The following is a 27,053-nucleotide window of genomic DNA, read 5'->3' on the forward strand; positions in this document are numbered from 1 at the left end:
GTTGTTCTCTCCTTTTTAAAGGTTTAATCACACTTAATGGCTCTCTTCAAAACTTGAATTTTCCATTTTGGTGTTTTGACTCCATTGAAAGAGTTTACTAATATTCTTTCAAAAGTATTCTCTGCTCAAATGAGCTATTCAATAAAGTTTTATGCCATACTATAGGATTTACACTAAATGGAAAATAATTTAAAGGGAGATCAGACTTGGGGTGCCATTCCGCTCTACAGGTTTTGTTAGCCGAACTATAATCCTCAATGCAGATTGCAGGGGAAGTTGGGGTGGAACGTGCGAGTTATTTGGATATAAGGGAGACTGTTTCAGATGCAATTTCAATACCTTCTTTTCCCTGATGAACAAAGGTTACTGGTAGAGCTTGTGATTCTATAAATAGGAACTTGTGATAAATTCCCCCTCCTCCCACTCTCTCTTCCTTCTCTCTCCTTCTCCTCCTCCTCCTCTCTATTTTCCCTCCCTGAAGAGGATGGATCTGTTTTATGACTGGTCCTCTGCCTCACACAGTCTTGAGCTCACTATCTTGACTCTTCCCGGCCTTTGCTTGCAGAGATACATCTGGTTCTAACTTGTCACTGTCTGCAGTGGGAGCCAGCTGGAGACCAAGTCCCGCGACTCACAGTCCAAGTGACATAATTTGCCACTTGAAAGGCAAACTTCGTGGAAAATAAATGCTGCCCTTCCTGACAGCATCTTTATTAACCCCAAGCGTTTTCGTGGTCTAATTCCGGGATGTGTATGTGGTACCAATAGGGTACATGGGAGAGTTAACACAGGCTCTGAGTCTATAGCTCAATAACAGTGATCCTTTCCTTGTCTGCTGTCTGCCCCCCTTGCCTCTTCCTTCTTGTAAGTAAGCTTTGAGCACCTGCAACATGGTCGGTACAGTGCTAAGTACCAGGAGAAATTTCAGAGACTGACGGCCTGCCTTTGGGGAATTTAACATTTGGTGACAGAAGCAAGAAACTTAGGTAATGAGAAGAATGCAGATGACATGATCAGATGGGGAAACCTCTGATGCCGTCACTGTCACTCCATTTGATCTCTGGGAAGGTGTTGTACTTCTGCGAGATTCACTGTTCCCTTTCCACATGGAGGGTAGCTGAGACTGCACAGGCTTCAGTGCTGCCTAAAAGTATTTCATTTCCTATTTTGTTTCTCCCTGATAACTCACCTTGATGTCCTCAGTCCTCAGGACAGCAAGTGGCCAAGAGCAAATGCCCAGTAAATAGTTGCTAAATGGATGTACACCTGTAGGGGTTCAAGAAATCTTCCTGAAACCTCAGCTGCTGGCCGGTGCCTGCGGTAGGATTTGCACTGACCAGATGAAGAAAGAGTGTTCCAGAAGACAGCAGCAGAGGTGGGGATGTAAGCTTACAAGATATTGAAGATACCACAATGGGAAGACACCAGCCTGCTCTCGAGTCACAGGATGTGCCCTGGAAGATTTGGTTTGTTCTAAATTCCAAAAGGCCTGGTAGGGTTAGCTTGAGGCATGCTATTAAAGAGTTTTGAGTGAGAGTATTACACATGAAAAAAGTAATGTTGTAGGAGAATTAATCAGAATAAATCTGGAAAACTGGAAGTGTTAGAGAAATAAATAGGGAGACATTGTGACCATAGGTAGATGTATTAGGTGACAAGTCCTGAATTAGGATCATGAGAATGGGAATCTGAAGGACTTCTAGCAAAGGAAGAATCCATGGAACTGGGTAACAGAGAGGAGCTGTGGTGAGGTGAAGAAGAAAGCATTTGAGATATGAAAGCTGGAGTTCTGGTAGTTTCCATAGAAATGGGACCGGAAGCCATTTTGGAAAGAAATAGAATGAAATAGTTTTCAGTTATTTTGAGGGGCTGGTGGTACACACAGGCTGGGGAAAATGTGAGGCTGGAGAAAGGAATGTGGCTGAAGGCCGAAGATAAGAGATGTGGAGTTATTGTCAGGAAGGTGACAGAGAAAATCATGAGGGGAGACAGGAGAAGGAGAAAGAGAGACCCAGAAACAGAACCTTAGAGCACACATGAGAGAAGACAGAGTGGTACAGGGTGGGTAGAGGAGCAGCTAGGGAGGGACCAGAACACCGAGTGCTTGGAGAGAGTCATCGCAAAGGGCATTCTTCCTAAATCCCAGGGGATGGGCAATCATGACAAGTGCTGTAGGGAAAACAGCAGGGAAAACAAAAACCTTAGAAATTAAATCTGCCCAGCAGGAGGCCCACGGGAAGAACAGGCAACAGACTCAAATGTTTTCCTATGTAGGAACGTATTTCATAAGGGGATTTGACTCATGCTCTGGCTTTCTGTTGCGGAACATTCTGGAAAAGCCAATCTTTCCTTGTGGTCTTGATCCACAAGGAATGTCACGGGGGAAGGATTTACACACTGTGTGACTAATTTCACCCAACACAAGGGCAACTGCTTTCTTGACCCTGACACCTTCCATCATCATTTTGTGTTTCCTTTTTCAGGAACATAATCTCACGTGCTGCACATTTTTAAGACTTGGGAACAAAAACCAATAGACAGTTGAATGACTCTTTGTCAAGCCCTGGGCTACTACAAATTCAATTCTATCCCCAGAAAGATGGGTGGAGAGGTTGGATTCCATTAGCTGCCAAGCTGGACTAATGCTTAGATATGCCAGATTTCTGGGTAGCAATGAGCTTAGGGTTGTATTTCAAAATATCACCACCTCCAAAACATTTCCCCCCAGTCTTCTCTCAGTCTGTGCATTTAGGCTTGGAATTCCTAAGGGTACAAAGCCATTGGCCCACAGGATCCTCAAATCTAAAACACAGAGACTGTACCATGTCCCCACCTCCACCAACCCTTAGTTCTAATGAATCTCAAAGAACAAATGATTTACAGCAAAGAGTAAAACCCACGAATGACATCAGATTTTGTCATAGTGTCCCTAGAAGCTGGTGACCAGAAATGGTTTCACAGTGCAGCTGACCTGTTCTGATGAAGGTCAAGGCTGGCAGTGGGAGGAGGGTGAGGGGACTGAGGTCTTGGAGGACATGGGGGGGGTGCGGCTCCAGGGGCAGTTCATTGGCTGTTTAATTGGGAGTTTCCTTAGTTCAGCAAACCCTGACTCCAAGGCAGATCCGTGGTGGGGTGTGCAGAGGTGAAAGCCTTGCCTGTGCTCTGGAGGCTGATGGGAGCACAGGCTGGTCATTCCAAATCAGAAGGCGGCTTCCAGGGAAAAGAGCTGACCACACCCTGGCCAAAGATGAGCAGGTCACAAAGGTTTCCTGTGTATGCATCTCTTTTTCCCTGAAGAGGCATAGGAAGAATGTTCTCTCCTCTCTAAGAAAGAAGGGGGAGGGTGGAGCATGGTGGTATACCTTGGTAATTCCAACACTTTGGGAGGCTGAGGCAGGAGGATCACAAGTTTGAGCCCAGCCTAGACAACTTTTCAAAACCTACTTTCAAAATTAAAGGAGAAGCAGAAGGAGGGGAAGAGAAGGAGGAGGAAGAGGAAGCAGAGGAAGAGAGGGAGACAGTGGCTAAGGAAGGTGATGGTACCTGTTAGTACTTCCAGGCCAGCTCTGGTCACAGCCAAACATGGGTTGAAATACTCCAGCTCCCTGACCTGGCCGGGGGCACTGGCATGACAACTTCCCTCAACAGGTGGCAGTGGAAGAGGATGTCTGCCCTGTGGCCTCTTGGGGGGGGGGCACTTGCTGGAATGAGCCGAAGAAGGGCAGAGGGGGAGAGGGGGCCTTCCCTGGAAGGAAATGACCTCCTTCTGATCAACTTCTCCTGGAAAGCTGGAAGCAGTGGGTGGTGGCGAGCTGGCAACCTGTGTTCGGCAAGAGAGGATCCAATGCTCCGAGGGCACCTCAAATGGCCCTTCCATTCCTGTCCCTGGGAGAGTCCACTGTACAGCTAACCTAGGTAGCCATGCAAGCGGGCCCTGGAGATGAAGGCCAACTTGACCTCTTTCAGACAGGGTCTTGCTATGTAGTCCAGGCTGGCCGTGAACTCACAGTGATCCTCCTGCATCAGCATCCTGAGTGCTGAAATTACAGATGTGCACCACTGTGCCTGACTAAGCCAGGTGTTCCTGTAGAACCAGAATTCTTGAGTTTGCTAGGGCTTGTGAGCTACGGGGCGGACACACGGATGGTCTCGCAGGCCTCCTTTTGAACTTCGTCTCAACTTTACTTGTATTCCTCAGAGTCTGAGAGCAGAGCCTGCCAAGCGGAGGAAGGTCTGACAGGCACAGAAGGCAGGCTGATCCCGGGCCCTTGGGTGTGGGAGGAGGATGCACCCCAGAAGCACACAGGGAACAAAGGGCTGAGGACAGCTCTGGAAATAAATCTTCCTCCCTGCCCGGCCCACCGCCCCAGCCCAGCCCAGCCCAGCCCAGCCCAGCCATTGCTGGCTTTGGGAGATTCAAGGTCTAAGAAAAGATCCTTCACCTGGGCTCTGCTGAAGTATTCTTTTACCCAAGAAATAGTCTCTCTCTCTCTCTCTCTCTCTCTCTCTCTCTGCATGTGTTCCTCAACTCTCAGCAAGACCTGAGCAAGCTCACGGAGGTGACAAACATGCTACTTCACTGGGGCTATTTATTTCCAGTCGGCAAATATTGTGCCGCTGCTCACTTCAATTAGGAGACACATTTGACAATCGGAGTACTCCATCTGATGCCTCAAGGGCAAATTTTGGCTCTTTCAAGAAGGGACGGTCCAATAACAGATCCCTATGAATAAAATATGCAGCGAAGGAACTTCCAGCAGCAGTCTGGGAAAATCACCTTCTGCAGCAAGGAAAGCAAAATGTCTGCAAGAAAAAATCTTCACATAAATGAAGCATGGGGCACAGAGTGGAGAGAGGCTGAGGATTCAGAGCAGGGCTTCCTCGCCTGCTTCCCTCTCACCTGCCCAGAGGAGGAAATCAAGGAGTTCTTTGCAAGAATGTGAAACTCACTAGGAGTCTTGCTAGTTCAGTGCAGTTTTTTAATCATCCTGACAACTCTAAGTTTTCCTGGATGTCTAATGTTTATCCTTCTGGTTAGGCATCTTGCTTCTTTGTCACGCTGAAGACAATCAGATTTTGCACTGAGCTCCTCTTTCTATAGCCCCCTAATGTCTTGGAAGGTGGAGGTCAAGGACTAGACCCCAGAAGCAAGCTTAACTCTGGATCCACATTTCCTATCCCTGGCTGTCCAGGGCTGGGAGAATGAGGGACACCCCTGGCTCTACTGCTGAGCTACCTTTGCCAGATGCCATCAGCACCCTGGACTCTAAGTTCCTAACAGGGAAGGGGTGGTCAGTCCTTTCCCCTCCTTCTCTGGTTCTCATGATCAAGCCAGGTGACAAAGGTGGAAGGCAGTGAAAACTGCACAGAAAGGATGGGAATCTTGTTATTTGCTTCCCATTTTCTGAGCTGACTTGGTCAGTACAGAACTCTCAGAGGCAGCTCAACCACTGGGATCAGACAATGGAAGCCAACGTTGCCCTTAGGTCCACGCCGCTCAGACTGTGTGAGTCTAGTTTCCTAGCCTGTTAAGCACAGGGATATTTTTCTGAATACTTACCTGTATGTTTGTTTAAAAGAGAACTCACCCAGCTTCTACTTTCCTTGTCCATAACATATGATTCATTTTGTAAGTTAATGTAATAATAGCACATAGTTTCTATTTCTAGAAGAGCAGTACAAGCATCTCTTGTTAGAATAGAAAGAAATCTCTTGAGGCTGATCATGGATTCTACTGTTGTCTATGACATATTTAAATGTGTCTATTATCACTAGCAAATGATTATAATAGCAGCTAACTGAAATGAAATGCATTACAGGAGAGTTCTTGGAGTCACACTTGGACTTGGTACATCTCTCGCTGTCGCTTCATTCTCTCATTTTCACTCATTCATTCAACAAGCATTTTTGAGAACTTACAATGGGCCAGCATGCTGGGGAGGCTATAGAGCAGAGATGTGTTTCCTCCCTGCAGGAGACAGCAAGGCTAAGAGGGGAGCCTGGGCAGGAGGGGAAGGAAGCAGAAGGGAGAAAGCACTCGACTTGGTGCTGAGTGGTCAGGAAGGCTCAGTCTGAGACTTCAGACTTGCGTTGGAACTGGTGGTGTGCAAAAGGGTGGAAAGCAGGTTACGTGGCATACACTGCATGTGCAAAGGCGATGGGTCCCCACCAGAGAGAGCACAGCGCTGGGTTTCAGAACCCCATTTGGCTCTCACTCCAACCCCTTCCTCCCTCTCCCTCATCCCTCCTTCTGTCTGCCTCTCCTTCCTTTCTCCCTTTCCCCCTCTTTTCTCTTCCCTGTTCCCTTCCCTTTCTCCCTCCTACCATTTCCTCTTCATCCTGATCCTCTCTTTGATGCCCAAGATCAATAATAACTATAGTCTTACCTCAAATCCAGATATTTCTGAATAAAAATAGAAATAAGAAGACCTGTCAAAGATCTAAACATCAAGCAACTCCTCCAGTACACACCCTTATGCTCCTGAGCAGCTCTGGGACACCTTCCCCTCGTCTGCTAGGGGTCTCTGGGAAGGCTACCGTCCTTGCCCTCATCCTGCCCATATTCAACACAGTTAAAAAATGTGCTAAGGATTCCAGGAAGCTGGCTGGAGCACAAGCAAAGGGAGCACTGAACCATTTGGAATTTTAACAAGAAGTCAATTGCAGAAGGGTAGACAGAAGTCATGTATGTATACACCCTCCCGAGCAATACCTGGAAATTGTATGGAGGTCCGGTCGTTGTGGTAGTCTTGAAATAAATGTGATGTCAACAGGAAAACTGCTACACAAATTTAATCAGAACAAAGCCTAATTTAAATTATTGGGCTTCTTCCTTGTGATCCATCCCACACATACAATTCTAGATATAAGAGGTGATTAAAATTCTACTCTCCCTGTGCTGGTTTTCAAAAGTTTGTGAAAGAGAAATTGCCCTAGATATTGGCCATTGTGGCCATGCCGTGCAGCACATCCTCTGTCACCAAATTCATCTGGCTGTGCTTTTGAGCTAAACAACATGCATCTCAGACTTCATAAACTGTCATTCCTCTGCCTGTCCAGAGCGCAGAAATTCATGACTTGATCTCGATCAAACAGTGTAAAAATCCAAACAAAAATACATCTGGACAGACAAACAGGATGCCAGGTTTTTGCTTGATGAGAAGGGAAATAGCTCAGCCCCGGCCTCTTGAAATGAAGGTTTTTATCTCAAAAATAAAAAAAAATGCTCATGGAACCTTCACAGAGTTACTGAGACCAGCTTCCCTTATAATATTCAACATAAACTAGATATGGAGCTCATTTCATCCAGTGCTTTGTGACCTGGAAAACATTTTGTTAGAGCCTTAAAAAAATTAGCCCGTGTTCCTTTTTCCCCCCGCAGATGTGATGATCATCATTATCTCTTCCTGTAGCCCAGGTGAACTGAAGCCAGGATCTGGGGCACAAAATAAATAAATAAATAAAGTGGACGCATAATTTCCTGACACAGTTAACAAGCCATTCAACTCCTGCCCTGCCTAGTCCTAGCATTCAAGTTCAGGGAATCAGAAGGCTAGGACCATAAAAGAAAAATAGGTGTTCATCATTTTTTTGGCTACGATAGATACACAAAGACTGAAGAGTTAAGAAGAGCAAAACATGATTTAGTCGTCAGTTAAAAATCTATTATACGGGGGCTGGGGATTTAGCTCAGCGGCAAAAGCGCCTGCCTGGCATGCGCAAGGTCGTGAGTTCAGTTCCCAGTACCGGAGAAAAACCAAAAAAAAAAAAAAAAAAAAATCTATTCTCCACAAAACAGGTTACTGATGCCAAGGTTTGTCTAAACACGTATTTCCCTTAAGCAAAGCAGATTCAACTTCCTTGCATAGGTAGAGAGAGCTGTGGGACATTTGATAATAGAAGGAGATCGGTCATTCAAAGCAAAACCAAAGGTTATAGAGCCACATACTCTAACCGAAAGTGGCATCTCTACCAGGGGCTCGCATTCCTCCCCCAGTTCTCTCTCCAGAGCTGACGGGGGGAGGATGTCTCTCAACAGGGACCAGAAGCAGCATATATGCAAATGTTCTTTAATTGTGTCCCTGCCATTATTGCATTGTAGAGGCTTTTAAGACAATTTATTAATGATCTTTTTAACCACTGAAAAGGAAGCAGTATGTTGTAGGTTTTGTGGTGTGTGTGTGTGTGTGTGTGTGTGTGTGCGTGTGTGTGATTTCTTCCTGAGTTATTTATCTGATAATGATATTAAATATTAGAAACCCTAACAGCTGGTGTGTTTATCCTGACTTGAGTGTATTAACCTCTTTAGCCCTTTTTTCCAGGAGAAGGATTCGGCTTCACAGATTTGACTGTCAGCTGTGGTGCCTGGCGGCCCCACCGATTGGCATGCTGACAGAATTTAAAGTCCAGAGCAGCAAGTAAACATGGATGACATTGCAGCGGGCGAGGGGGGACAGCACATGATGACTTGAGGCACCTGCAGCTGCTTGCACCCAAATCAAAATAAAGGCTGCACTCAGTGGAATGGAAAAACACAGAATTTACTGGGAGGCCGCTGGCTCTGGGTAGGTGAGAGAGGAGTGGGAGGGCTGGGGAAGGGACAACGGAGCCCTGAGCACTGGCACTTTGCCCACTGACAGTACTCCGGGCGCTAAAGCACCTTGGGCTAGACCCCCGGGTCCTAAGACCCCTTGCCTCCCAAGTGGCCAGTGTGGTCAGTGGTGGCAATGAGATGACAGGTCTGGCGATGAAGGACAGATGTAAGCAGAAGGAGCCACTGAGTGGCACTGGCGTCTATGACAACAGTGATGGCCATTTACAGAACATGACACTGCCGGGTGTGGTGGCCCATGCCTATGATCTCACCACTCTGGAGGCTGAAGCAGGAGGATCACTGTGAGTTCAAGTCCAGCCTGAACTACATAGAAAGACTGTCTCAAAAAAACCAACACACAGAAAACAACAAAAACTCACCACCATCACCAACAAAAATGGTTGTAGCTGAGAACTACCTTGTAGTGGCTGAGTGACCTTCAGGAAGTTCTGTAATCTCTCAACTCCAGTTTCCACATGAACACAACCAAATCCATGGCCATAGCCATAGTCATGGTGGCGCATAGTCAAAGAGATAGTAAATGGGAGAAGCATGACTATAAAGACTAGCCCACGGGATTTGCCTTTGCACTCTTCCCCACTAAAAGCCCCTGCATTTGAAGTCTCTGAGGAATTCCCTAGTTCTGCAACCTGCTCTTCCTGTGGAGACTGAATAACAGTACCAGATCCCTTTCACACAATCTTTGGCCCTCAAGGGAGCTCCTCGCCCTGTGGGGACATGAAAAAAGGGCCTATAGTGATGCAAAATAGTGCTTGAGTTCATAGGAGAGGTTTTCCCTTTGGAAGGGATGCATTGTATTCTAGGGCCACTCAGAGCCTTCCTGCCTGTGGTGTGAGATTGGTGTGCATCTCAACTCTTCTTAATTTATTTATTGATTTATTTTTTTGGTACCGGGAATTGAACCCATGACCTCACGCTTGCCAGGCAGGGACTTGCACCACTGAGCTATACCTCTAGCCCTTCAGCTCTTCTTAAGATGAATGGTGGTAGTTGGTCCAAATGGACAGAGTGTAGGGCAGGGTGGGGAACTCCAGGCAGGAAGACTGTAGTGACTTTAAAATGACATGCGAAGTGTACCAGTTGTTCAAGAAAGCCAGGGATATTCCTACCTATCGTAGTATTTGGTAAACAGAAGGTGCACGAATGATTAACAAATGAAGAAACAAATCATTGAATAAGTAGTCAATGTCTGCACCAAGCACAGTAGAAAATGCCTGCTAGGAAGGGATACACTCATGGCAGGGACCACTGGTTCCACTCCCGCTGCCAGTGTAGGAACCAGTGACAACCCAACCTGACCATGTGCCTGCCTCACACTGCTTTATGCCTCTCAGTGTCCTACAGGGTGTGACCGTGGGAACATCTTGCCTCGCACACATGGACAGCCCTAACAAGCAAGGAGCCAATGCCAGTGGGTGATGGGAGGTAGCTCTGGTGGGTACGGCCCTCTCCCTATCTTCCTGTGTGGGTTCTCCTCAGTCAGAGTCCACAGGACCTCCAGGGGGTAGGTCCTGAGGTGCAGGGCATCGCAAGACACGTTAGACTGAGCAGAGGCCACTCTGGCCTGCCCCTCATTTGGAATTCTTGTTTTCTGCTCCCTCCCACTTTCCCTCCTTCCTGTTTCCCAAGAGTCCTTACCAAAGACTTGTACCTGAAATGTAATGAAAGACCCCTGGACCGTTTTTCTACCGCTTACCTTGAGTACACAGAATTAATACATTCTTAGCACACATCGGCAATGTGTGAAGACTTTCTAACAGTGGAATTCCTGATACTCTGCTCCTCAGAGGATGGGTGTGTGGGCAAGAAGTCCTTCTTCTTTTTCCTGTCATCCTGCATCAACAAGCATCTACACATGAGATCAGTATATGTCAAGGTTCAGAACCAGCAAAATGTGGCTGCAGGCTGGATTTGATAGTGTTTTTTAGGGTGGATAAAGTTTTAATGGAATACCCCCACATCTACTTTTTTACTTATTGTCTGTGGCTGCTTTTAACCCTGTGATGGTGCGATGTTTAATCTTGTTTGTCAACTTGGTTGCTAGAGAGAAAGGTTCTGGAGCTCATATCATGCCACCATGTGCCTTAGATGCAGGTCATAAAGCTATAGTACTTAATGTTTGCCTTGCTGCTCTTCAGTCTCACTATGATCCGATTCTTTTCTGTTCCCCTATTTCTCCCTTTTGGAATGTTGACCTTGTGCCATTGTGGCTTAGAATTATGTACCTTACTCTTTGCATTTTACAGGGCTTCATACCTAAAAGTTTGCCTTGAGTCTTGGAGAAGACTTGGACTTGGATTTTTGAATAATGCTTGAAGTGTTGAGACTTCAGGGAAAGAGAACATTTTGTGTCGTGTGCAGGGTAGTTACAACATGTCAGGCAGAGGTATGACCTTGTTATTATCACTATTTGGAGATTATGGCTTCAGGAAATGTGTTTGGATGTCAAATTCACAAGGGGTGAGCTTGCAATGGTTAATCTTGATTGTCAACTTGATTGGCTTGAAGATGTCTGGGAGATTAGTAAAGCACACTTCTGGGTGTGTCTGGATAGACTTGCTAAAAGGTCATGTAGCATGACCTTTGGGACCATATGTGGTCACTGGCTCTTTAACTCCCTGGTTCCTAGGTGCTATGAGGTAAGCAGCTTCCATCCACCATGAACTTCCACCATGAAGCTTAGAATCAGCTAACCATGGACTGAGACCTCTGAAATCATGAGCAAAAATCTTCTTTAATTTTCAGGTGTCTGGTATTTTGTCCCAGCAAGTAAACTGACCAATATGGATGGAAAAGGTGAGTTGGTGGGACAAAGACTGCATGGTTCACAAAGCCTAAATATTTTCCTCTATCACCCTTTAATGAAAAGATGCACTGATTTCCATCTAGGTTAACATGGAGCTTAGATTCTCTGTAGTTTAGAGATCTGTGTATGGTCTCATCCAAACCTGCTTTTGACCTTACAAAAAGTACTTTCCCTGGAAACTTGAACATGAAATAAGCACTCTCTTCATGTACTTCCAAAAGTAATATAGTGCTAACTGTACCATGAAAGGCATTCACCAAAGCTTTTTACTTGCATTATTTGATCTTAAAACCCATGATAACCAAATGGGGTAGATATTGTCAATCCAATTTTAAAGATTATAAAAACACTGCTGTGAGAAGTTAAGTGACTTGCCCTATGCCTCATAGCTGGTAAAGGTTACCACTGGGACTTGGACCCAGGTCTGAGGTCTGACCTGAACAACTTCTCTATGCTCATCAAATAATACCTACCATGTATTGAGCATTTATTAAATACTATGTCATCATGTAAAGTTACTTCTGTATATTTTTCATTGACCCTTCAAGCCATCTTCATAAGTGTGAATTTTTACCCCCTACTCATACATAAAGTCTCCCCAGGCTTCATAATAAGAGCCCCAAGCCACAACAACAAGATGAGCAGTGGTGAGTTTCCACAGCCCTCAGGCCCTGGGAGGGATGGCAGGATGGCCCTCTTCCTTGCAGGTGGTCCCGCTTATCTCTGTGGAACATCCAGACTCTGCCACTCTCTTCCAGGCTCGGGAGCTTAGGCCTCATCTTCCCTCTCCACATCAGGGCAGCTGGCCTTGTCTTGCAGAGTAGCAGGTGGCAGAGGGACTCCGGGTGTCTCACTGGGAGGTGGGGGTGACCGAGTGGACGCAGGCATGGCTTGGCTGAGAAGATGAGAGAAGTGTGGTTTCTCAGCTGTTGGCGTGCTCTGGCACAGGAAAGGGACCAACGCTGGTATTTCCAGCTTTCCAACTTTCCCGTACATTGGAGCCACTGGGTCAGAGAAGTGCCACTCTGGGCAACTGTGCCACCAATGCCACGTTCTGTGCGGGCTCTCTGCTTCCCAGCCCATCCAACTGCCAGGATGATTTTATCATTTCTCCAATGACTGTGTTAACTCCTTATACCACCATGGGCTCCAAATGTGCTAGGGTAATCTATTGTCTGTGTAGAAAATTCACGGTGGTGGACTTGCTAAAATTGCTATCTGTGACTTTCTCCAAGACCTTCAAGACGCCCAGTCCTGCCACAGGGCCAAGTAGGAGAACAAAGAACTATTGTTAGGGCTGCAGTGTTCAGCAGTTTAGATTTATAATTACTTGTTCCTCCATTTTCTTTAGTTCTTCTCCAGCTCCCCATATTTAACTCTTTTTCTGATTTCTCAGTAGGTTGTTTTGCCATTATTATCTTGGGAAGAAAGACCAAAGGTGGCATTTGAGAAACTGATATTAAAATCTACCCCCATAAACATCTTCTTGGTGACTGGTGTAACATTACAAACTTTTGGGGAAGGGACAGTTGACTGGAACTCTAGCATGTGTGGGGATCAGTGCAGATGGCTTCACATCTTTGGCCTTAGCTGGCATTTCCACTCCCAAACCCTGGTCCTGAATGAGCAGTTGTCAAATCTCCACTCTGCGTCCTGGATAACGTCCACCTCACGGGTTCAGCAGAGAGCTACCTACCCTCCTGCATATGTCACAGCCTCCAAGTTGGCAATCGGAAGTCGCCTCAGACTTTGCCTTTTCAGCCCGTATATCCATTCGCATTCTCAGTGTCCTGGCTGGGGTCCTTGTCATCTCTCCTGGACTGTTACAATAGCCTCCTGACATCCCTTTCAGCTTGTAGCAAACAGCAGATACCTTGCCAAGCAGGGACAAACAGAGATAAAGATGTCAATCAAGAAAACGAGTCAACAGAGAAGGGGCTAGTGCCAACAAAGGACGGAAAGCAAAGATTTGCCCTTGGACTACTGATAAATGGCTGTTTGAAAACTGACCAGTCCAAGAAGATATGTGAGTAGAAAGCATCTCCCCTTTGGGGCTCAAAGGCCAGCCGAGTACCAGTTGGTTACACTGTACTTCCCTATTTTCACAACTGATGCTTGCTACACAGTCGTCATTGGGACTTTGTCTCTAACCCCCAAATCACGTAAACCCGCACTAGGAAATAGGCATTTGAGTTTGGTAGAGTCTGATTGTCAAATTTTTTTAAAAATATCAACTATGACTAAAAAGGCTATTTTCACTTGACATGTGTCTTACTCAGTATTTCATGTTTGGGAAGATAAGGCAGGTCTTGTCTCTGCAGCTCCAGGGAGAATTTTGAAGTTAGGTAAATAAACAAACAGTGACCATGGGGACATCCCCCCTCTCGGTCCCCCATGGCCTCTCAACGTCAGATCCAGTCACTCGTCTCCTCAGCCTGTTGTACTCACTCAGTGCATGGTGCCATTATGATTCCAAAAGCGAGTTTGGGGACCTCAGCCAAGCCCTCTCCTGAAGTTGTCCCCTGAATAAAGACAGTGGCAGTTAAAAGCGGTGCTGACAATAGCTGCCACAAAAGACATCGTACCTGAAGGTTGGGAAGTGGCTGGGGATGGGGGAGGAGGGAGCGAAGATGAGTCAGAGCAGGCAGGCTCTTGCCTACCTGTAGTTCCTCTTTGCTCATGACGAGGGAGATAGAGCTCAGACACAGCTTGGATTTGTCCCTGCCATAGCTTCTAATCTACACAAAAGCTGGCAAATAGGTAAAGACCTGAGAGACAATGGCTGCAAACCAGGGTGAGTGCTTGGTGGTGTTATGGCCTTCGCTTGCTGCTCCCTCAGCCTGGAGCTCCTGTTCCCCAATCAATCACCAGGTGCTGTAGACCTGGAAATCTCCCACTCACCCTTCCTGTCTCAGTCCTTGAGTCCCCTCCGCGCACAAGGGAGAGCTCTGGCAGCGTCCTTGGTTCTCCACCCTGCTCCCTGCTGTGTGCTGTAAATAGCCCAGTATAGACATCCATCTGTGAGTCCGCAGCCCTTCCTAAACCACCAGCTACTTAAGCCTCTGAGCTTTTATCCCAAACATATTGCACAGTCTACCAAGCGTTCTTCTGGTTTTTGAATAAACTTATTCTCTGCCCGGCTTTAGGAGGGGTAAGCTGTAATATGTGTATTTTTCCAGGGAAGAAAGCAAATCTTAAAAATTGCATGCATTGTCCACCTTGTGGACATTTTCATAGCCAACACTATGGAGGTTCTGCCTTCGTCTCTGGACAGTAACTAAGAGTATTGGCTAAAGAAGTATTCAAAGAGGTTCTCTTGTGGGGTCCCTAACCCAGTATGTTGTCCATAAATGTGTTAGTCAGAAAGAAGAAGGAAAGCAGTTCTGCTTGGGTTGGTGTAGACATCAATCTGAAGGGCAAAACATCTCCTCCTTGGAATAGACTGCAGAGGACTACCGTCGGAAGATAGACAGTTCCACAGTACTGCCTCAGCTGGCCTTTATAGCACAGCATAGCTATCTGTTTTGATCTTTCTTATGCTTCTAGAAGAGCAAATAAATTATTTTCACCAGAAACCCTTAGATATATTCCAGAGTCCAGTAGAAAGAAGGCACTTACCCATCATAGGCATTACTGGGACGTCTCTCCGTAAGTGTTGATCAACAAGAGCTTTCTATTCTAACCAGGACACCAGAGTACTGAAGAGGATTGCAATTAATCTATCAGCTTTAGAGCTATTCTGGCCACTATGACATGATTTTAAATCTCAAAAGAATATTCTGTGTAATGTCTAGTAGTTGCCACTCCAGACTTTGCCCCTCAGAGGGCCTCAAAAATATCCTCCCTCATGTCCATTTACTCATTAATTTGAATGGCACCTAAACACAGGGGAAGGAAACCCTAGAAATACATGGCACCTTGGGGGGATGCTTCTCTCAGGTTGATGGGGGAAGGGAAGATTGAAAGCCTGGCTGGCAGCAGACAGAGAGAAAAAATATTGAGGTGAGTTTCTCCTACCCTGGTCCCATAGTGATGCCCATTTGTGAGCACTCCAAAGCACTGCTGTCCTTGTCTTAATTTCCTACCAGACTGTAAATAGCAAGGATGGATTTAGACATTTTTGTAATGTGCATGGCTCCTTCCCTATAATAGGTGCTCAATGAATAGCTTCAGAATTAGTTAGTGTTTCATTACCTGGACAATAAAGATGCAAATGGAACCATGAGAGTTCTCCCAGATAAGATTATAACATTGTCCATAATATAACTAAGTGCTTGTCTATGTCTTCTGAGGCACTTAGGAGTCAATCAATCAATGTCACCCACTGAGTTAGCCAAATGTTCTCTCTCTCTCTCTCTCTCTCTCTCTCTCTCTCTCTCTCTCTCTCTCTCTCTCCCCTATGACAGCATCAACACATACATCCCTCACTTTCATCATATTTAGGGGCCATTTCTTCCAGGTATGCCTATAGCTCCCTGATCCTTTTTCTAAATAATTTCTACTTCTAACTAGGTTATAAAATACTTGCAGGCAAAGAAATGGTTGTTTCTCTTTTTATTTCTCCTCTGTATCTGGCACAGTGCTGGGTACATGGTAAATATTCCACATATTGTCTAGTTGACTGCTTGGTGCTACACTTTTTTCCTATGGTGAACTGAAACCAAACCAAATAAAATCAAGCCAGACAAAACAAAACTTACCATGGCCTTATTTCCCCTGCTGCTTGACCTCCTTTGCAGTGAAACCCTTCAAAAGAGTTTTCTATATTATTAGCAGCTCCTCACCTCTTCTTTCCTCCTAGCTCCAATCCAGCTGAGCTCGTGCCTCTGTACTCCTCCAACATTGCTCACGTCCACACCACCAATGAGCTCCATATTGCTCAAAGGAATGATATCATCTTGGTCTTCATCTTTCTGTAGCAACGTGTCTAGCTGACCCGGATTCCCTTCTTTACCTGGCTCCAAGAATCCCACAAACTCCTACTTCACAGGCTGGTTCTAATTCAGCCACCTTTGCTCTTCTCTTTCTCTTAATGTTGGAGTGCCCCAGGATCCTGTTTTCTTCCCTGTCTTTACTCATGTAGTTCCATGACATTAAAATAGCATGTGTAGGCAAAAGGTTCCCAAATTTATATTGGAAGCTCAGATATCTCTTCAGAGATCTAGACTTATATCTCCAATTGCATGCCCAATTTCTCTATTTGGGTGTCTACTCTAGACATTTTAAACTCAATACACACAAAGCTAAACTCTAGATCTTCCCTGGAAAATTTCTTCTCAGCCAACCCCCAACCCCTCACAAGCAAGCTCCTTGGCTCCATCTCCAAACTGTATTTGGAAACTAAGCCCTTCCTACCTCTGCCTCTGCTGCCTACCACCTCACCCCCTCACTCTTTCACCTCTGTCTTCCGCTGCTCATCTCCCTTGCCCTCTATTAATACAGCACCAGAGCAATCTTTTTAAAAGTTAGATTCTTCAGTTTAAAATTCTCCAGTGGCTCCCATTTTTCTCAGAATCGAGTTGACAATCTAACGATGGCCTGTAATAGGCCTCAGGACCCCTCCAACTTTATCCATGACTCTCCTTTGGGCACCCAAACACAGTCTAGTTTAGTCACCCTGCTTCCCTAGTGTCCCTTGGACGCCTCAGATGCTCCCTGCCTTGAGCTTACTGCACCCAGCAGCGCCCTGTGCTGGAGACATCAGCTCTGCACCTTTCTGCCCCTGAGTGCTTCACTTCCCGGGACCCCATCTTAAAGAAGTTCAATGAGCTGAGCGCACATTGCTCAGTCCTCTGTTTTCCATCACTGCTCTACTTCTCCATTTCCTATAGCACCCATCACCTCACAACCTATGAAATGCGCTTATTTATTGTCCGTCTTTCTCCACTCAACGGGAGAGATCTGTGTCCATCTGGCTCCCCGAGGTCAGGTGAGCTCCTGGCACACAATGGGCCCAATAACTATGTGTTGAATGAATTAAATAATTCACTTGGCAATTACTTGGATCCCAGAAGCCTGGATGAGGTCCCAGGGAGGGTCCCATAGACCAAGAAACCTAGTGGGCTCGGAGTCCTGTGTACAGGAGGGGAGGAGGTTTAATCATTGATCCACATGCCCCGCTCCTGGTGGTGGTGTAAACAGAGATTTAACTTGAACATCCTTCAAAGCACTGAGCCCTCCCAGGAGAAGCGAGCTGACAAAGTGCAGGAGGGAGGGAGAGGCTGAGGACGAGACTTTGATTTGCTGGGTCACAGTTTATTAGAGAGCGCGTGGGGTCCTTCCCTCGTCCTGGGACTGGTCCCCTTTGTCCTTCCTCTTCCATCCAGGCCTCACAGCAACACCCTGCAATCAATTCTCTTCCCCTGGGGGACCAAACACCATCCCCCCATGCTGCTGAGATCAATGGCACTGTTTCAGACCCAGAGCCTCGGCATTCACATCCTCCAGCAGCACTCTCCTCCGCTGAGTGGGGACTCCAGGAGCTGTAGACTTTGCCCCTCTAAATTGAAAGTGCTTTTTTTTTTGTAAGTCACAGTAGTCGGTTTCAGAACTGCAAACCAGAGAGGCGTTTTGATTCCACAAACAGCCCCCAGAGGAAACCACTTCAAGCCTAACATTTTTCTACTTTAGCCAAGGGACCCACAGCACCATCTCAAAACTCTCCTTCCCCCAGGCCTCCTCCAGCCCTTCCACACACACAGCAAGAAAACACAAAATACCTGCGTCCCATTGAATTAACTTAAATGGGAAATAAAATCAGTTCCTTCAACCTAGTTTTCACTCTGTCAGAATGAGGGGGGGAAATGTATTTAAAGACGAGTTCTAATGACCTTACCTGCTTCGTGCTACAAACACCAGAGGTTCTTATTAGCTGAAAACTCGCCTTTGTGCTTGTGTCCGTGGAGGCAGGGGCACCACTGCCAGGGTGTTTGTGTTTGGACGGAGCCACCCAGCCTCCTGGTGGCCTGCGGTGAGAGGCACCTTGAAGTCCCTCACGCCAACATCACAGGGCCCTGGGCTGCTTATCTGGGTCGGTGGAGAGCCTGCTCCCCACAGGCAGCTGAGCACTTCTGGGTAAATTGAGTATTTGTTAAGAACTGCATATTTGTTCCTGTGCTTTTGTGAAGCCTCCACACCGATGAACGGCTCTCCTTCCCTCCCCTAGAAAGAAAGAGGAATCTGTCTGGACAAAGGGCCAGTGTCTCTGTTAGGCCTGGGGTCTCAGGCTCCTTGTCCCTTTCAGGCCCAGCTTTTCACCTGATAGAAACTAGGAGTGTTTGGAGCGTTCTTCACTCTTGGAGAGCACAGAATCCTGGAATGTCAGAGCTGGTGAGGATATTAGAAGTGGTCTTAAATCTGTGTTGTGTGGTTATAACAGGATACTTTAATACTGGCTGATTTGTAATGGCCAGAGATTTATTTCTTAGAGCTCTGGAGCCTGGTAAGTCCAAGAGCATGGCACAACCTCTGGTAAGGACCATCTACTGTGTGGAGCAGTGCCTCCCAGGGACAAGAAGCAGGAGTGGGCAGGCTCAAGTGTCTCCCTCTTCTTATAAAGGCTCTCATCCCATCAAGGGGCACTATCTCACCCTAATTACCTAATGTCCTCATCTTACCCTGATTACTTCTCCAAAGCCCCACCTCCAAGTACCATCAATATATGAATTTGGAGAAGTTTCTAGCATATGATCTGTTGGGGAATACATTCAAGCCAGACCAGTAGTAAATAATCCACACCCTTCCTTTCACCCACACCTTTATTTTATACATAAAGAAGGCAAAGAACAACGCAAAAAGGCTAGACAGGAAACAGGAGGTACAGCTGGTTCCACCTGTACATGTGGTTCTTGTAGCCTCCTAGAAGGCTTCACAACTTCCACTAAGGAAGATTCACGGGTAGCAACACTTTGCAGGTGTAATGAGGCGGTATACTTTTAAAGATCGCTTTGTAGAGCAAGCATATTAGTGTTGTTTGTTTGTTTGTTTACCCAAAATGCATGCTTATTTGGAAGGCCTTGCTACTGGCTGATAGAGTTTGCAAGAAATGCCCAAGACTCTCTTTCCTCAAGATCTCTTTGGCCCACCATACAGTGCAGAAATTCTGATTCTTCATCTTGGGCTGTATCACTGATCCCTACAGCTCTCCAGGAAGGTTGGTGTAGAATGCAATTGTCAGAATACCCTTCCATATTCCCTGCAGCTGTGGGGATGGACTGTACACTGGAATAGGTTTGGTGATACCTGTCTCCTTAGAATGAGTTGGGACGTCTGGTGACCCTTCAAGCTGCTAGGCTTCAAGGAAATAAATGTCATTTGTGTCAGTCTTGCTCAGAAATTTCAAAACTCTTGGCTAGGCCCAGATTTTTACCAGTGTGGCGAATCCTCCATTCTCTGCTGACTGACCATCCCTGGCATTTTCTGTGCATGTGGCTCTTGTAGCCTCCTCCAGGCAGGGAGCTTGTGGGCTGCTCTATGTAGAATTGCGCCCTGCAGAACTTGTCTCCTGGACTTAGCCCCTTGTAGTCCTGGCAGCACTGCCCAAACCTACCCTGCCCGGTCCTATACATATTGTGAACAAGAAGAACCATTGCAGACATGCCAGAAAATTAGAGCTACCAGTCTTCCTGTGAAAAGAATTGTGAGTTCTTACCTTGGTGACAAGAATTTGGGGATCCTGGTCATCAGATCAAAGGTATTCGTTATCCTAGTTTCCCTCAGTTAACATGTCCTTCCTGTTCCTTTGCCCAAGGGAATGGTATACATTTCGAAAGAGCCTACATTTCTTCAAAGATGTTTCATGGGACATAATTCCTATAAAATTTTTTTTCAAAAAAGAGAAAAAAGTCCAAATCAATTAAATTGCACAGCCTTCCGTGTCATCCTACATCAGCCAGAGCAGTTAATCTTAACCTTGAATGGCAAACAAAGCCATCTATCAATCAATTTTAAAATACACCAGAATCAGGATCTTTTAGTACCTACAGAACTGTAGGAGCGGGATAAGAACACATTTCGCATCACTCTCTCTCTGAGCGTTTGCTCTTCTCAGCTGCCACAGCACTTCATCAAGGCATACGCAAGCTCTACTCCCTGTCCTGTCCCCTAGAGGCACTGTGTTAGTCAACCTTCCATTTATGTGATAGAAATACCATAAATAATCAACTCAAAAAGAATAAAGGTTTATTTCAGCTCATGGTTTGGAAGTTTCAGTCCATGGCTGGTTGTAACCACTGCTTTGGGGAGTGGTAAAGAAGAACATCATGGAGGTGAGTGTGTGGTGGAACAAAGCTGCTCATCTCACAGCCCCCAGGAAGGAAAGAGAGAAAGAATAGTGTCGAGGCCGCAATATCCCCTTTAATTGCATGACCCCAAAGACCTACCTTCCTTCCATAAGGGCCCAATCTCTTATAAATTCCATCACTTCCCAATAGCACCACAAGATGGGTTGAAGGTCTTAGGGCCTTTGGGGAACATTTAAAATCCAGACTGTAGCAGACACCATCTACAAGTCTTAAGATGAAGACATCCAGTCTTAAGATGAAGACATTAGCATTGGAGAAAAGGAAGAAATCATGACTCTTGACCATTCTAAAATTGGCAGCCAGAAGACAGTATTTGTACCTTGAGATTCACATCAGCTTTGTTCTCTGCAGAGCTGGAAGAGTGTGTTCTGCTGTACATACAGCAGTGAGCAGTGGATTGTATCAGAACATGGATGTCATACTGCTTCATGGGTAAGTTTTTTCTAGCACTTGACTGTTTGAAGTAAGCATGCACACATTTGCTTACAATAAAGGAGGAACTCTGGGCATTATATAAAGATCTTTAGAAAACAAAAAAATCTAGAGCAGTGCTTTTCATTTTTTCAAGTAGTTGGCTTAGTAGCTTCTATATTAAGTGGTGCAAGAAAGCTGCAAATGCCCATGTATTAGCTGCTACAAGGACATTGCCCCTCATGGCAGTAACTAGGATTAATATATTAAATATTTCAAAATTTTTAAATTGTAGATTTTTAAAATATTTTCATAATGCACAAAAAAATAAATATGTGAGGGGATAGATATGTTGGTTAGTTTGAATTAATCATTCCACAATGTGAATTATATATCACATTGTATCTCATAAAGACACAATTATTATTTGTTGTTTTTAAAATTTCACATTGCTGCTGTGATTATATATAAATACATAGTAGATAGATAGATACATAGATACATAGATAATAGATGGATATTCTACTAGATATAAATATCTTAAAGGACCAACACTTCCAAGGAAGAAGCAGAACCCCAGGACATAAAGAAAAAGTATAATTCTAGAAGCAAATTCTAACAAGGAATTAACTCTCTCAGTAATTTTCTTAAGCTAGTAACTATTTTTGTTAAGGCTTGAGTCACCAAGTCCCACAGGATTTTATTTTGTTTTAGTTTGGTTTGGTTTGGCTTTGTATTTGAGACAGGGTGTTGCTATACAGTTCAAGCTAAACTTGAACTCATTGTGTAGCCGAGGTTGACCTCAAACTCACAGAAATCCTCCTGCATCAGCCTTCTGAGTACTCCCACAGGTTTGAAGCCACCTGCTGAACCTAATTCTACCTGTAAGCTCTATTATTATTACACAATTTTATAAAGCATGCAATATTTCAAGGATGCACGTATAGCAGAAATGCCTGACTATGTTGGGTTTCTGTTTCCTTCTCAGCAACTCTGATATGAACCACTATGATATTCAAAAGAAAATATTCTTAGAGGTAATTTGAATGAATTATCCTTTCCATACTTCATTGTCATCATTTTCTCAGAATTTTTCAAGCTCCCAGTCATCATCTCTAGTCTATTAATTTCCCTTATTTATAGAAACATCTTCAGTTTCCTCCTTTTTCACCACCCAAGACTGGTTACTTTGTGGGACTGTGCATAGCTTGTCCTCAAGCACAATCCATTTTTTTCTTGGATCCCACTTTTTTTTTTGCTTTGGTATAACTGCTTTCTTTTACTGCTATATACTCTTGTATTTTTATCCTACAAAAGAGCACAGTGACATATCTCTGAAACTTGCATGCCCAAAATGGCTTGATTACTTGCATTTAACTGAAAGTTTGGCTGGGTATAAAAATCTGGGTTCAAAATAACCTCTCACTAAGGCATGGATCCCTTATCTTCCAATATGCAGTTGGAAGTGTTCTGCTAATGTGAATCTTATTTCCTTTTTTCTTTCTGTAAAGTATTAAGAACATTTTTATTCTTACTATTCTAAAATTTCACATGCTATGTCTAGTTGAAATTGTTCTTATTCTTATGCACAGCACTTGGTGTCTTTTTCCATTTGAAGGATCTAGAAAATTATTAATTATTGATAACTTCTCTCTTCTATCTCACTATTCTCTACTTCAATAACTCCTATTCATCAGATGATGAGGCTCTTGAATTAATCTTCAGTATTGCTTGTATTTTCTTATATTCCTTCCACTACAGTAATTTCTTATCTATTATGCTTTCAACACAGATTTTTACTTCAGCAATCCTAATTTTAAACCCCAAGATCTTTTTCTTATTCCCTCTTTTTATATATTTCCTTTTTCTCATTTTCAGAGGCAAGACTTTCCTTGTTTTTTTCTGAATATATTTATACATTTTAAATTTTCTCTTTTATCTCCTGAAATATTGTTCTTGCAAGTAAGATAGAAGGTTCCCTCCGCTCTTTGAACTTCTCAGGAACACTTACGGGCTGATTATCTCCTTCACAGCTCATCTTCTAGTCGGGGGCTTCCTGTATTCTGTTTTTGTTTGCACTCCTACATTTCTCTTCCAAAATATTGCCAACAATTTTTGTCTGTCTCTCTTTTTCTCTTTTGTTGCCTTTATTTATGTAAGTTTATACCTTCTGCATATTTTAATGATCGTTCATGGAAAACATGCATCTATGACATTTCATCATCTTCTGAAACATTGTGAGAACCAGCAAAGCATTTCATCTATGAACTTGATAGCCTGAAGTCTTATGTATTTGAATATATTTTGATAGCTAAGTTCCCAGAGCTATTCTGACTAGTGTGGTTGTTCTTAGGACCAGCATAAAGTGTCTAGGACTTCAGGGAAGTGAAGTTCTCATGTAGAGATCTACCAAGTAACCTTGGAAAAATAGCCTCATAACTTCAGAGACATTGTGCCTTCAACCTTATTTCCAACCCCTTAGGCTCAGTTCGAGTTAATGAGGAAATGGTGCTCAAGCAAATCAAACTGCTTCATGATTAGCATTCCAAGATGTGAGAACTATTTATCAACTAACCTAAACTGAATAGTGTCAAATGACAGAAACCTACCTGGCTGGCCAGATGGAGAAATAAGTTATTTCCCTGCACCTTTTTCTTGCCGTTAGGCATGAAGTTGTTACTTAGCTTGAATGGCGTATAAGACATGGCTGGCTACAGCAGGAAGAGCTGTGCTGATTAGTAGGTTGGGCCACCTTCCCTAACACCGTCCAAAACCACCACTATGCTTGTTCACATTAACCTTGTCTTGTACTTTTCCCCAGTCACATAAACTCACCTCCCTGTGAGTATGAACTCTGTCTCTAGTAGGTTAAAAATTGCCTTGTGTTGTGTGCTGAAAAGATTGGAAAGACCCTGCATGTTCATCCTTGGAGATCTATACTTCTTCCCATGTTGTTTTGAAGTAACATGTAGCTCTAATGTAAATTACCCACTTTCAGGTAGCTGAAATCACCATTTTTGAGTTTTTAGTAACTAGTCACCTCAGATAAAGCTATGAAGTTGAATGTGACCTAGACTTGGCTTCATCTTCCCTAATATGATTGGAAACTCCTTGTAGACAGTATTTAGTGTTTTCTTTAAAAAGTTGAAATCAAATAAATAATAATAACAACATAAACACTCAAGCCCTCCCTTACTGCCCAGCACCAGGTCAGAACTGTACGTGCAACAAACAGTTGGCCAGGAAGTGCTTAGTGCTTTTGTGTGCTGCTGAATTCTCCAACATCTTTATAGATCCTGGCTTTTTATCTGTGAAATCAGACTGTCAAAGCATTAAGATTTGACCAAGGAAATCATACCTCACATGACAAATTATACAGTATCTAACGTGTATGAGCAGCAGAGAGCTGGTGTTTGTGGTGGATAAATGGTGGGGGGGAGCTGAAGAACTGAACCCTCCAACTCACCCCACCATCTCCTTCACCTCAGGGGTCTGCAAAGGGTTCCTCAGAGAGCAGTTCAGCTACCTCTGGATGAAACCTTCTTAGTTTCACTTTTATCTCCAATACTGGGCCAAGAGAAATAAGGTCTAGGATATGGTTAGGGTAGCCAACTGTCCTGGTTTTCCTGGAATGGAGAAGTTTCCTGGAACTGGAATATGTGTTTTTGTTGCTAATGTTGGGACAGTCCCCTGTGAGCTGGATAATTGATCACAGATTCATCTGGCTTGAGAGAGAATCCCTGGGAGGTTAGAGTGATCACGTGTGATCCCAACGATCTCACCTGTTGGTGTTTATGCTGTTGTGTACACCTCTTCCTGTAAATGTGGATGGGATCCATAGCATCCTTCTAAATCATCACAGTCCATTTTGGAAGACTCCACAGTGGATATTAAAGCTGGAGCTCTTCCTAGAAGGCCTGAAGTAAGCAGTAAGGTGCAGAAGGCCACATGGTAAAGAACTTGAGTAGTCTCCACCTTCCATCCCTCAAAAAGAGTCACACAAGGTCATACAGCCTCAAGGAAATGAATTCCTACAACAACCTGATTGGACTTGGAAACATATTCCCTAGTGGAGACTCCATATGAGAACACAGCCTGCCTGACCACTTATGCAAATGTTTGAAGTCCCCGTCAAAACTTCTGTTGAAATATAATCCCCATAGTGAAATATCAAGAGGGTAGGAACTTAATCTGACTGTGGTAATTAGCTGATTAAGATTAAATGAGTCCATAGGGTGGGGCCCTAGTCCTATAGGCTTATGGCTTAATATGAAATGAGACTTGAATTATGATATTCAGCCTCACTGTGTGATGCCCTATGTCACCTTGCAACTCTGTAGAGTCCCCATGAGCAAGAAGGACAGTGTTAAATGTGGTTGCCTGATCTTGAACTATCCAGGTTTCCAAACCAAAGGAAATGCACACACACTCATGCATGCACGCACGCACGCACACACACACACACACATCCTTGTTTTTTACAAATTACTTGGTCTGTGGTATTCAGTCGCAACAACAGAAAATGGATTAAAATAACTTATGGGTAGCTTTTGAGACCTTGACCATGGAATCTTTCCAGTTGTGTCTGGCCTTGTGACCTGTGAAAACAGATAATAAATGCACTTTGTTTCAGACAGCTAAGGGTGAGACAGTTTGTTACACAGCGATAGAAAACCAGTGTGACATGTTTGCAAATATTTTGGTAAGCTGCGCGTATTAGCTCATGTGGGAAAGGGTTAGTGTTCCTGCTGCGTGGTGTGGCCCATCCCAAGCAGCCCTCTAAAGATAGTGCCCCAACTGGTGACCTTAAAACCAACCTCTGGCTCTGATTCTCTGCAAGCTGAGCCATGTTCTCCGTTAGCCCCTGTCCACGCTCCATAGAGAAATCACATGGAACCTGTGAGTGCCTTCTTCTTGAAATAAGAGCTTCAAGGTTTTTAAAACAGGTCACTTCAGATGAGACTCTTTCTCCTCCCATAGCAATGACCAGGTTTCATTTTAATGCTACCTTCACTGGCAGTAAATTGCAAAGTCAGGATTTAAAAATTGCCCCCTTCAGAATGATCCTCTACCTTCTTTTGTGTTTTCTTTTCTTCCTCTTCCCTTCTTCCATCCCTTTTCTCTTCTCCTTCATTTGCACCCATTTCTCTCACTCAGGTAAGGTGGTAAAAGGATTAGAACATACGGCATTGTGACAAATTGGTCTAATGGCAGCAAAGATCCCACTACTAGAAATGTAGGTGGGTTGTAAAGTAGGATAGTTGACAGTTTTCCCACGCAGACCAGTCTCCGAGCTCCTTTGCTCGACTGGCCTGACCCCCATCTCAGGGTGATTGTCCGTTTAGAAGATCATGAGAGAAACAGAGCAGGGCAGCACATCAGCCTGCCATGCCCACACTATACCTTAGATTGAACACCTCCAAGTCCCGGCATAACATGTGGTCAGCAGCTGTCCTGGATACTCAGAGCATAGGGGCCACCCTGCCAGTGGCTGGTTCTGATCAGAGCGGATTCGGAGAGCTTTATCCCAGGAAAGTACACACAGAAACCACCTATCACCTGGGTACTCATTTGACTTCATAGTCAATCCTAGGAAGGCTGGTGCCACAAGCAGGAGGAAGGCGACAGCTTCATCACCGTGACCTCTGCTGCCCGGGCCCAGGTGCAAGGGCCAGGTAGCTCTGGAGCTCAAATCTGTTCACTTTAAAAATGAACAGATTTATTAATACCTTCTATCAATCAGTCTAAAAATCTTCTGAACCAAGCATGTTAGGATGTTAATCAGTGGACCTGGCTACACCACCCAGGTAGCCAATCCATTTGCTATTGCTGGGACTGACTCCCAACCCAATACCCAGGAGCATCGTTTGCATATACCCTTGGGCTTCTGTTTTCTTCTTTTTTTATTTCAAAGAAAATA

The sequence above is a fragment of the Chinchilla lanigera genome, unplaced genomic scaffold (assembly GCF_000276665.1).
Source record: "Chinchilla lanigera isolate Chin_1 unplaced genomic scaffold, ChiLan1.0 scaffold00005, whole genome shotgun sequence".
In the NCBI taxonomy this organism is placed as follows: domain Eukaryota; kingdom Metazoa; phylum Chordata; class Mammalia; order Rodentia; family Chinchillidae; genus Chinchilla; species Chinchilla lanigera.